At 55.4% G+C, this 11,896-nt stretch overlaps 2 non-coding genes across 2 annotated transcripts; one reads left to right on the forward strand and one right to left on the reverse strand.

The window, feature by feature from the left end:
- Positions 1–10,744: 10,744 nt before the first annotated feature.
- Positions 10,745–10,817, reverse strand: TRNAA-CGC. Its single transcript has one exon. It is a non-coding gene; the product is annotated as a tRNA-Ala (tRNA).
- A 112-nt stretch (positions 10,818–10,929) lies between these two features.
- On the forward strand, positions 10,930–11,003 carry TRNAI-AAU. The gene has a single exon. It is a non-coding gene; the product is annotated as a tRNA-Ile (tRNA).
- The last annotated feature ends 893 nt before the right edge of the window (positions 11,004–11,896 follow it).

Raw genomic sequence — 11,896 nt, forward strand, 5'->3', positions numbered from 1 at the left:
CTCTTGCCTTCAGCCCAGGCAGCCAGAGGTGCCAGGGAGCTCCCTGGCAGGCTGCCGCCTCACCCAGGAAATAAGGAAAAGGGGATGAATGACTAAGTCAGGAAATAACAAGGAAATGAAGAGGTTTGTCGAATGGGTTTCTGCCCGATTTACCATCTTCTCAGCTACCACTCAAAGTTAAAGACCTAAAGTCGACCTATCAGCAAAAGTACAGATGGCTGGATGGGAATTAAAAGGAGCTGCTGTCACAAGTGTTAGGTGCCTGCAAGCAGCATGCAGACCGTTTAAAAACACCGCTATTAGAGGCTCAGATGAAACGTTTGCCCTAAATCAGAAACGACAATAGGACGACCAGCAGAAAGCCACTCTCGGTAAATGGCAGAGTAATGGAGGCTGTTAGAGGCAAAAAGTCATTCCTCAAAATTTGGAAATCAGATCCTAGTGAGGATAATAGGAAGGTGCACAAACTCTGGCCTGTTAAGTGTCAAAGTGTAACAAGTCAGGCCAAGAAAGAATCTGAGAAGCAACATGCTAAAGACACAAAAGCTAAGCATAAATCCGGTCAGTGCGAGTCCTGGTCTGTCCCCGCAGAAAGGTGAACCCCCTCTGTGGCTGGAGTGAGCTCCTCTAAGCCGACCTCACTACAGACCTGCGCCAGGTAGTGCTCATTGTAAAAACGTTTCCTCAGAAGGTTGGGAAAATGGGACCAGCGGTGCTCAGGCCGGCTGACACAATTAAAATCAACCCCCCCCCCCACAACCACAAACACCATGCAGTCCAGAGGAAGGGAGCCTTTGATCTTCCCTCTCATGCCTTAACTGGGGACCATACACACTAATATAGCAGTAACCAGTGCCACAGAGCACAAAGCCCACCAGTAATGCCCTCCCTGGTCGGAGCTCCAGCCCCTTCTGTACTCACACCGCGAATGTGAAAAACAAGACTCCAGTCCCATCATTCTTCCCTGGCCAGGAGGCCCTTCCTCCAATCACCCTCTGCCTATTGAGCTACCCTAGAGTTGTTAATGTGCATTTCCTGAACACCCACCATGGCTGCTCCAAGGCACTGAACATCAAGCACCTCCTCCTGGGTCCCCAAATCCCTGCCACCTTCCACACGGCCATTTCCACAGACGCCCCTTCCCTGGTACTGCCCTTGCTCAGCTGCACAGAGGAGTGTTCATCCCCAATCCCTGCCCAGCAGCCCTCTGGCACCATTCGTGAGGGTCACCCTGCCTTGCTCTCTTCCTGTCATGTTGGGAAAGACAGCTCTCATCCTTACAGGTCAGGTGGGCCAACTAGGGGCAGAAGCCCATTCTATGTTTTCCTACCAGGGGCGGCTCTACCTTTTTGGCCGCCCCAAGCAGTCATGCGCGGGAGGTGCCCCGGAGCCGCGGGAGCAGAGGACCTCCCGCGGGCATGACTGCTGGTCGCGCGGCTCGGCTGGACCTCTTGCAGCTGCGGACGGTTCGCAGGTCCGGCAGCTCCGCTTGAGCTGCCGCAGGCATGCCTGTGGGAGGTCCAGCCGAGCCACGGGACCAGCGAACTGTCCGCAGTCATGCCTGCGGGAGGTCCACTGGAGCTGCGGGACGAGCGCCCCCTCCGCAGTCATGCCTGCGGCAGGTCTGGTCGTCCCGGGGCTCTGGTGGACCTCCCGCAGGCATGACTGTGGCAGGTCCGCCGGCCCAGCCTGCTGCCCCCCCGGGAAAGGGCCGCCCCATGCGCGTGCTTGCCGCGCTGGGGTCTGGAGCTGGCCCTGTTTCCTACCGCAGAGCCCAAGATCAGAGACTCGCTTTCAGTGCCATCCAGAGGGGAGACAAGCAGGGCAATTTGCCCCAGGCCCCACAGGGGCCCCATGAGAATATAGTATTGCAACTTTTTTAATGGAAGGGGCCTCCAAAATTGCTTTGTTCCAGACCCCCTAAGGCAGTCCTGCTCATCTTGGGTGCAGACACCACTGTGCTCCCAGAAAACAATCCACCCCTGCACAAAGAGGGATGAAAAGACTTGCTAAAGTCTGGGATTGAACCAGGGAACTTTAGATCTTCAGTCTAATGCTCTCCCATTTGAGCTACTTTGGCAGCGGGGTAGGAATTTTTTGGCCTGTTGCTTCTCTGCCCGGGAGGTTTTTGCAGCAGTTGCACACAAAAAGGCCGTCATTGTGAGTGGCCCATGAAGACAAGACTCACTTTTGCCTGCCTTGCTCAGCTTGACTTGCTGCCTCACCCCGTTCCTGCCCTAGTGCCCGGGTTGACCTGGTGGCGGAAGGGGACTGGGGGCCAGTGGCGCGGGGAGGAGGTTGAGCTGGACCCTGAGCTAGACTAGACCCTGGCGGTGAGAGTCTGGCCACCACTTGCCGCCCCACCCTGTTGTCCTGGCTTCCCCCACTGGGCGTCATTTCAGGAGGGAAGTGGGGCTTCTGCCTCCCCTCCCCGATTTTCACACCGCAGAGGAGTGCGAACAGGAAAATGAACGGCTGCTCCACACCCCCACAGGAGGAACCCGGCGCCCTTAGCTGTGGGGAGTAAGAAGTGGCTGTTGGCTGACAGGGCCTGTCCCCGAGGAGCTGGAACAGCAGCTGCCGCCTCCCCCTCTGCTCCAGGCTGTGGGAAATGCTCATTGCCTGGCTCCATGGGCGGCTGCTGCTCCGTGCTCTGGAGAGCGTCTGTATTGCTCTGTCAACCCCCCGTCTTCACTGAGCCAGTCTGGTAAGGTCCCAAGTTATTATCCCTACTTGAAAGAGGGAGAAGCTAAGGCTGAGAAAGGAGAATTGACTTGTCTTAGGTCACACAGCCAGTCAGTGGCAGAGTTGGGAATAGGACCCAAGAGCCCTGATTTTCAAACTAACCATCGGATCTTGAATTTCATGCATTGAATGACCTGAGTAAAGTGCTCTCAGATGAGCTCCAGACCAACAACAGTGCACACTAATTATTCAGCAAGTATTTGAGGAGAACTGCAATGTTAGAGAGAATCATGAAGTGCTCAGAGACAATTAATGCAGAGAAGCAGCAAAATTCATCAAACATATGACTGGTTATCACTTAAGTGCTTCTGACTTATTTTCTTGGTCTTAAAAGAGAACAACAAGGACCTGAGTCTCCTCCCTGTCAATAACCCCCTGCTCAGCCAATCAGGGTAGAGACTGAGGACGGGAGGCTGTGGGTTCTCACCAGAGAGTCCAAAGGATGGCCCAGGTCACTGATGGGTATCATTGCCCAAGCACTATTTCAGCCCCTCATTTTTGGGTGGACCTCAAGAGCGGGAGCTGCAGAGCACTCCCCCACAACACACACACACACACACACCTCTTTCTCCTGGTGTTGGGAGGGGAACAGGTGAAAGGACAAAAGAAGCAAGAGACAAAGAGAAAGGAGGAAGGGATTGATGGAGGAAAAGGTGAAACAAAAAGGACAAATCCTAATGACCCCAGTGATTCTAAGGGACAAAATCCCAAGTGCGGAATAAAATTCTGCGTCCTTAAGCTTGTGTTTTCCATGCCTAAAATTCAACGGTCACCAGATGGATCAGACTGAACAGGTTTCAAACCTTGAGGAGGCTCTTACCTTCTAAACAGGGACGGCTGTTTTCTAGTAAAATCACTAAAAGGGATGGAGAAAACTCGAAAGAGGTTCCTCCTGGTACTCACCTACATGAACCCGAATACTCTCTGTCCTGAAAGAGAGACCTGGAGAAGGAGACTTGCTGAAGCAAAGCCACAGGGGGCTCTGAGGTTTCCCTGGCCCCTCACCCCTGTCCTGCCTGGCTGATGTCAGCATCTCTCTGTGAGGTCACCACCTCCCCACCACCTTTGACCAATAGTCTGAGGTCCTGCAAAAAGCCTTTGTGATGTCACTGCCACATCCCTCCCTTGCTGTGCTAATGTCCTGCCCCTGCCCAGGCAATTTGGAGGTTTGAGCTACTCCCTGTGGATCACCCCACTCAAGGAGCGTTCGTTCTAGAAAGCAAGTCGTCTAGACAGGAAAACATCAGATGGTGCTCCCAATGCTACATTCAGTTTTTCAGAAATTAGTCAACTTTATGGCCAGAAGAGACCATTAGAGCATCTAATCTGACCCCCTGCATATCATAGGCCTCCTGTATGACACAAGAGCTACTTTTGGGGCAAACACATTCCAGAGAGGCATTTAGTCTTCATAAAATGACATCAGGACATGACAAATCCACCACTTTCCTTGGTAGCTTGTTCCTGTCGTGAATCATCCTCGCTGTTGAATATTTGTGTCTTATTTCTAATATGAATTTGTCTCTTTTCACCTTCCAGCCACTGAGTCTTGTTATGCCTTTCTCTCGTCGATTAAAAAGCCCTTTAATGCCCAATCTTTTGTCTCCATTAAGGCCCTTCAACACTTCAATGAAGTCACATTTCAATCTTCTTTTGATAAGCTAAACAGGTTGAGCTTGTTCAATAGCTCACTAGAAAGCATTTTTCTCCAGACCTCAGAACACTTCGTGGCTCTTTGGTCATCAGACTCCTGAACTGCAGCTGGATGTGGTTCTTTTTCTTCTGCACAGCATAGCTCCTGGAGAAGAGGGATCTGCAAATGTACATTCATATGATACCTTTGTTTAACTGATGAAAACATAAACTAGACACTTAGAGGATTGGAACTGATTTCAGCTGATGGACAGCTTCGCTTGGTTTTTATGCATTTGGACAGCGAAATGTTGATTGTTTACATTAATATCAAGCACTCCTGTATAGAGGAGCCCCTGAACATAATGGAGAATGGAAATGAAAATGTTTTCTTTTTTTTTAAAAAAAGAAAGAGGGTTATAAGAGAACACGGCGGTTTGAACTAAGAACTACTTGAACTGCAGTCAAGCACTCTAACACTGAGCAAGGTCCCCATGACACTAAGAGTGTGGAATCGTGATGTCCAGGACTTTGAAAGACAAACCCTGATTCCTCGAGCTCCTTTGCCATTCCCAGACCACAGGTGGTTTTAAAAATGGGGTTTGATTAAACTTCTTAAATGTGGCAAACACCACAGCTTGCACACCCACTGATATAGTTTCTCCCACTGACATAGCTGCCACCTTTTGAGAAGTGGATTAACTGCACCCACAGGAAAACTCTCTCCCATCAGCATAGAGCAGTGGTTCTCAAACTGAGAGTCAGGACCCCAAAGTGGGTCATAACCCTGTTTAATGGGGTTTCCAGGGCTGGCATTAGACTTGTTGGTGCCTGGGGCTGAAACCAAAAGTCTGAGCCCCACCACCCAGGGCTGAATCCCTCAAGCTCTGGTTTTGCCCTCCCCTAACTGGGGCAGGGCTCAGGCTTTGTCTCCTCTGCCTGTGCTCAGTGTAGAGGGGCTTGGTGTGTCTTTCTAGGGTCATGTAGTAAGTTTTTTTTTTTGCAAAAAGGGGTTGTAGTGAAAGGAAGTTTGAGAAACCCTGGCATAGAGCCTCTGAATATGTCTAGAGTTGGCTCCCCGTGGCAGATCAGACACTGAAAGTGCAGCCATGGAGACACCCACACACCAGCCTTCCCTAGCAGGTAAGAATCAAACCTCCACTGAAAGATGCCTGTTGTTTTCTAACCCATCTCCCTAAGCCCTCGGCCACCACCACTTAACGAAGGGGCTTTTCTACACTATGGTTCTGGTCTCACTGAAGGGTCATTTCCAATTGTTTGCTCAGACCAGCATTAGGGGAAATGGTGCCCTGGGCAAAGCTTGTACTTTGGCACTTCCCCATTACCCTTGGACGATCCCCCTCCCCCTTTACCGCTAGCTCCTGCACTCCCAACCCTTGCACCTCCTTCACCCCTAACTCCTGCCCCCTCCTGTGCCCCCTTTGCCCTTAACTCCCTGTGCCACCAGCCATTGCCCCTCTCCTGCAGCCCCTCACATGGCTCCAGTGCTGGGGGCTCCGCACTTGTTCTCCCTTTCCCTGGGCTTTGGCATCACTAGCCGCTGATTAGTGAGTAGGGTTCAGTGGTCCCCAAAATGTGGGGCATGACTCCTAGGGGGACACAGAGGAACATTCATGGAGTCAATGAAATCAATTGAGCTTCTTCAGTCTCTCGCTGCAGACATTTCCCTTGTTTTTAAAGGCAAAAATCCTGATCTTTCCAACGGGAGCTGCTGCTTCAATGTTCAGTTTGGGGAGGGATCTGGCTGCACTCAGAGATCTGCCCGCGGGTTACAATCTGCGATCCAAAGGGTCGAACGCAAACAGCGTTTAGATGGGACCGTTAGTGCCGCCCCCCGTGTGGCCAAAGACTAGAACTGACCAGCAGAGTTTACAGCTGGAGCCTGGGACGCTCCTGAACAAACTGGGCACGAAGTCTCTCGCGTGGGATCCTCGCTGTGCAGCAGGAGGCGGAGGGAAGCTGATTGTCAGGGCTCAGGGCTGCACCCTGCCATGCTGAGCCAGTGTCTGTGCTAAGTTCGGCATCAATCAGGTGATTCTGGGAAGTTCGGGGTCCCCAGGCTACCACAGGAGGGTGAAGCAGGTCACCCCTGGAGCAGGTTAAAGCTGCAAGGTGACAGTGGGGTTGCTGCCCCTTGAACAGCTGCTGTAGCACCGCCTGGGCAGGACAGGGAGAGCCAGTCATACCCCCCCCCCCAGCCTGTATCAGGGGATGGGAGCACTCACACCCTGGGGACCCACCCACCAGAGATCTACAGGGGGGGGAGAGTGGCACCCACCCACCCAGGATCTTGTAGGGGGGGACAATGGCATCCACACTCCGGGATCCTCTGCAAAGGGACGGACACCCACACATCCAGGATTCTGTATGGGGGGCAGAGGTACCCGGACACCTGGGCGGGGGAAGGGGGCACCGAAACATCCGGGATCTTACCTGGGAGGACAGCGGCACCTGCAGCTCGACATGAGACGGGAGCGGGGGGAGCAGGAGCATTTCCCAGTTCCAGGCTGTCCCCGTCTGGCCAAGGCACAGAGCTCACAAGCAGAGTTTAAAGCTCCAGCTGCCAAACTGCAAAGCAAGCCGGGCTCTGTGGCTGGTGCCTGTGATCCCAGCGCCTGGGGAGGCTGAGGCTGGCGGATCGCTTGAGCTCAGGAGTTCTGGGCTGCAAGGGGCTGTGCCGATCGGGTGTCCGCACTGAGTTCAGCATCAATATGGTGATCTCAGGGAAGCTTGGGGTCTCCAGGTTGCCTAAGGAGGGGTGAACCGGCCCAGATTGGAAACGGAGCAGGTCAAAACTCCCGTGCTGATCAGTAGTGGGATTGTACCTGTGAATAGCCCCTGCAGTGTAGCTTGGGCGAGACATGGTCTCTTTTTAGACACACCCCCCCCGCAGAGCCTGGAGGGGGGGATGGGAGCACCCACATGCTGGGGATTCTGACTTGGGGGGAGGGACGCCCCCCTGCAACACAGATCTTGAAAAGAGGAACAGCGACACCCACACACCACAGAGCCTGGATGGGGGCAGGGGAACCACACACGGGAGCTAGTTCATGGGGTGAGGGACACACCCATATGCTCCATTGCACCATTCTTAATGAGAAGAACAGGGGCATCTGCACAACACGGATCCTTAACGAGCTGGGGGACACCCACACACTCCACTATTAACCAGGAGGGACAGGGGCACCAGACACCCCCAGTAGTGTGGAGAACCCCCACATCCACTGGATCCCTCATGGCGGGTAAGACAGAGGGGATTGTAATGGGGCCCAGCGCACCCACGCACCAGGGATTGTTAAGGGTTGAAGGGATAGGGACACCCACACACACTGAGATCACGTCCTTGGAGGAACGCAAAACCTCCACAGAAGGACCTGGTCTGTTCCATGATGGCAGCCCAGCCTGGGTGAGTCAAAGTCTCTTTTTATACAGCCACGCCCCAGAGATCCTGACTAGGGGAGAGAGACACCCACCCACCCGAGATCCTTACTGGTCTAGGGTGCACCCACATACCAGGGATTCTTATGGGTGGGAGGAATGGAGACAGCCAGACACACTGAGATCACTTCCTCCAAGGAGCCTGGGCCAGACAGGGAGACACAGTCCCCCTTTACAGATCTGCCAGACAACCTTCCTCCTCCCTCCACACAATGTTCTTATCTGGAGGTGAAGCCAGGAAATCCATGGAGGATTCTTATCTGGGGAACTGGGGACCCACTTACCACCAGAGATTCTTAAGGGCAGGAGGAACAGGACTCCCACCTCTGTAGCATGGGGTGGGTCGCCTGCTGGGATCATCTGGGCATATTTCACCTCGTCAGTTCCCTGCCATTGCCTTGGGGGCCCCTTGTTCGCTGCCTCTGGTACCCAGTTTAGCCTCCTTCCTGAGGGCTGAAACGCTTTGATCTATCTAAGGTCTGTGGGATCAATACGTGTCATGGTGTAATTCTGTGTTATTCGGGGGTCAGACTAGCTGAGCTAATGGCCCCTTCTGCCCTTAAACACCATGAAAACATTTCCCTGGTTTCTCCTTGCGCCTGACAGACACCACGGTGAGGGGCCCAAGAGAAGATCCTGGACACAGCGCTCTGGCTCTTACTTTACTTGGGGACATCAGCGCTTTCCTAGCAAAGCTGCTGCTAAAGCGCTGGATTTGGGGAACGGTTCGGCTCCGGTTCAGAGATCTGCCTGCGGGGTGTGAACCTGCCACGAGGAGCGGAAACGCAACCAGCAACGGGAGGCGTTGGCTGAGCTCCGGGCTGCCCCCGTGTGGCCAATGCTTAGAACTGAGCAGCGGAGTTTAAAGCTGGCGCTGGGAGGGACCTGAACACGCGGGGCACGAAGGCTTCTGCGTGTAACGCTTGTTGGGTGGGCAGCTGAGCGTAGCTGATTGCCGGAGTTCAGGGCTGCACCCCGGGGTGCTGAGCAGGTGTCTGTGCTCAGGTTGGCCTCGCTATGATGGTTTCTGGGAAGTTTGGGGCCACCAGTTCCCCCTAGGGAGAGGGGAGCCAGCTCAGGAAAGGAGGCTTTCAAAACTCTGGTACCAATTGGCAGTGGGACTGCCCCTGTGAAGAGCCGCTGCAGCCCCGCCAGGGAGAGCCGGTCTCTCTTTATGCAGCCCCCCCCATTCCTCAGGACGAGGGTTGTGCTCAAAGATCTGTGCCCCGTGTTTTCACCTCTGTGTGAAGCGCGCAGAGCAAATAACCCTCAGCGCCTCAGCTCAGTTCCAGGCTCCACTTCCACTCGCTCAGGCAAGATGGTGCAGAGCAGGGCCGGCTTTAGGCCTATTCCACCAATTCCTCCGAATCGGGCCCCGCGCCTAAGAGGGCCCCACGTCCAGTGAGAATCCCTTCCCTGGCTAGAGGCGCCTTTTTAATTTTTACTCACCTGGCGGCACTCTGGGTCTTCGGTGGCACTTTGGCGGCGGGTCCTTCAGTGCCGCCAAAGACCTGGAGTGAGTGAAGGACCTGCCGCCGAAGACTCGGAGCACCGCCCGGTGAGTACAAGCCCCGCACTTCCTAAAGCCGGCCCTGGTGCAGAGGAGCCCCTGGGTGGCTGTGGGCCTGGGGAGGGTGGCTTTTGATTTTTCGGCCTGACCGCTACGGGCAGCAAGGCCAAAAGTCAGATGGCCGGCTCTCCCGTCCACCACGCTCATCAGGAGCCCTTAGTCGACAGGCTCGGAGAATGCGGGCATCGCCCCCCACTACCTCTCGCATGCAAAGCGAGCGCTCTGCCGCTTGAGCTAATTCCCCGCAGCTGGCCTGACTCTCAGGCACCGGGCAAAAAAAGGCAAGGGCTCTGTGGCCTTAAGCAGAACACAGCCTGAAATGGGGAGGTGGGGGCGAGGCGCTACCCAGAGCTGGGGAAGGGGGTCCGAGTCCCAGCCACGCTCCTCGGCACAAACACCAACGCTCCCTCCCTGGAGTGTGTCTGGGGTGAGAGTTAGCCCATGAAACAAGCACCAAACTTCAGAAGACAACGCAGGGATAGATCACTTGACGATTGCCTGCTCTGGCCATTGCCTCTGAAGCGCCTGGCATCGGTTACTGTCAGAAGACGGGATAGTGGCCTAGATGGACCATCGGTCTCACCCAGGAGGGCCGTTCCTATCTTCACCACTTTCCTCTAACCCAAGCAAAGCCAGGAGCAGGCCCAGCTCAGCAACTCTAGCAGGCTCCCTGGCCCCTGGCCCAGCATACAGCAAAACGACCCTGCCTCCGCCAGGATAGACAGCCACCGACTCCCTCTTCCAGACCAATGCAGCCCTTCCCCGCTTTGGCTGTCTCCAAGCTGTCTGCGTGCTTTGCTCTGCTCCACGGCTGCCATGCTGCCTGAGATCAGGAGGCTGCGAGGTCTCACGGTCTCAGCTGAGCTGGTATCGCGTGCCACCCCGCCCATCTCCTCATTCCCTTCATGGACCCCTGGGATGTGAGTAATTCTGTATTTGAGTGGCTCTCCCTCCCGGCCAATGAGCTTGGCGTAGACTAGCAGGGAGGGAGGAGGAAAGGGATTGTGCTCCAGTGAGAGCTCAGAAAGAAAGGTGCAGGTCCCCCACTAGAGCCCAGCCCAGCAGAGCAGAGCAGAGCAGGCTGGAGAATGTGTCTATGGGTCTGACTACTTCTCCCATGCTCTTCCATTTGAGCTAACTTCCCCCAGCTGTCTCCAGCCTCCCAGTCAGCGCAAGGGGGAGAAGGGCCGGGGAGGAAGAGCTTTGTGCTCCGCAAGGGCTGGCTTTTTGGGAGGCCAAGCGGGGAGAGGGATGGAGGCCACTGGAGGAGCTGAGCCGGCTGACTGACCATGGCTTTTAAAAGAAGGGCGAGAGAAGGTCCTGCGGCTGCCTTGCCGCTGGAGAATGCGGGCATTGATCCCGCTGCCTCTCGCATGCGAAGCGAGCGCTCTACCACTTGAGCTAATTCCCCTACCTTGGCCGATGGCGTCTTGATCCATCCATTCGATAATGGAGGCCACATCGTTCCCCGCGCCAGCCGGTGACTCCTTCGAAAAGGATCAGGCAAGGGAGGGCTTCCCGTAGGCCGGCTAGCTCAGCTGGTTAGAGCATGGTGCTAATAACACCAAGGTCATGGGTTCAAGCCCCATGCTGGCCACTGCGGGAGGGAGAGGGTGGCTTCTGCTCTTTTGGCTGACTGCTAGGGGTGGCAGAGGCCAAAACCAGGTGGGCCGGGAGCGGGCAAGAGCCCTGCTGGGCACCGGGCAGGACGAGGCTCCGGACACCTCCTTGGTCTCCCCTCCCTGGGCTCCTCGCTCCACCTGCTGCCTGAAAGGAACTTGGGCCCGGGGAGGAGACGGGTGAGCCCGGCCAGCTGCCTTCCAGGCTCATAGGAGGCCAGGCTTGAGCTGCCCGCCCAGCGAAGCCAAAATCACAGGCCTGCCGGCTCGCCCCCATTGTCCACAGAGGGTTGACCTGATGGCCCGAATTCTTGCCGGCCGCCAGCTCCACCCAAATGGACCCGACGCCGGATCACGCTCCCCAGCCCAAGCCACAGAGGAAGGCTTAACACTCGGCACCCCAACCTAGGGGAGAGGCTTCACACTCCGCCGGCGCAGGGTGACCTTTGGGACTTCCCTGGACACCATCCTCCCACTGCTCACAGCCAGACCCCCCAAGCCCACACTGGAGCCCACCCCTCCGACAGGAAGGAGCAGGAGGACCACTCCGCCCAGGGGCACCACCACTCAAAGTCAGCTTCACTTGCTTTCTCTTCTACCCCTTTCCTCCCAAGTTATGCGTGCCTCACGGGAGCTGGGCCTGGGAAGACGCAGGCACGGCACTCTGACTGGCGCAAGCCAAACGCCCACACCGAGAGTTTAGCACGGGCTCTTGAGGCACTGGAGGAACCCCATGCAGACGCACTGATGGAGCTAAGCTTTATGGCCAAGGGCCCTACCTGTGCAGAAAGCCAACTTGCTTGTGAAAAAGACTCCTTTTTCGGCTCCCCTTCCAAACTTCCAAATGGGAAAACACACACACTGAAACACC

Source organism: Mauremys reevesii, linkage group 12 (assembly GCF_016161935.1).
Source record: "Mauremys reevesii isolate NIE-2019 linkage group 12, ASM1616193v1, whole genome shotgun sequence".
Classification (NCBI taxonomy): Eukaryota; Metazoa; Chordata; order Testudines; family Geoemydidae; genus Mauremys; species Mauremys reevesii.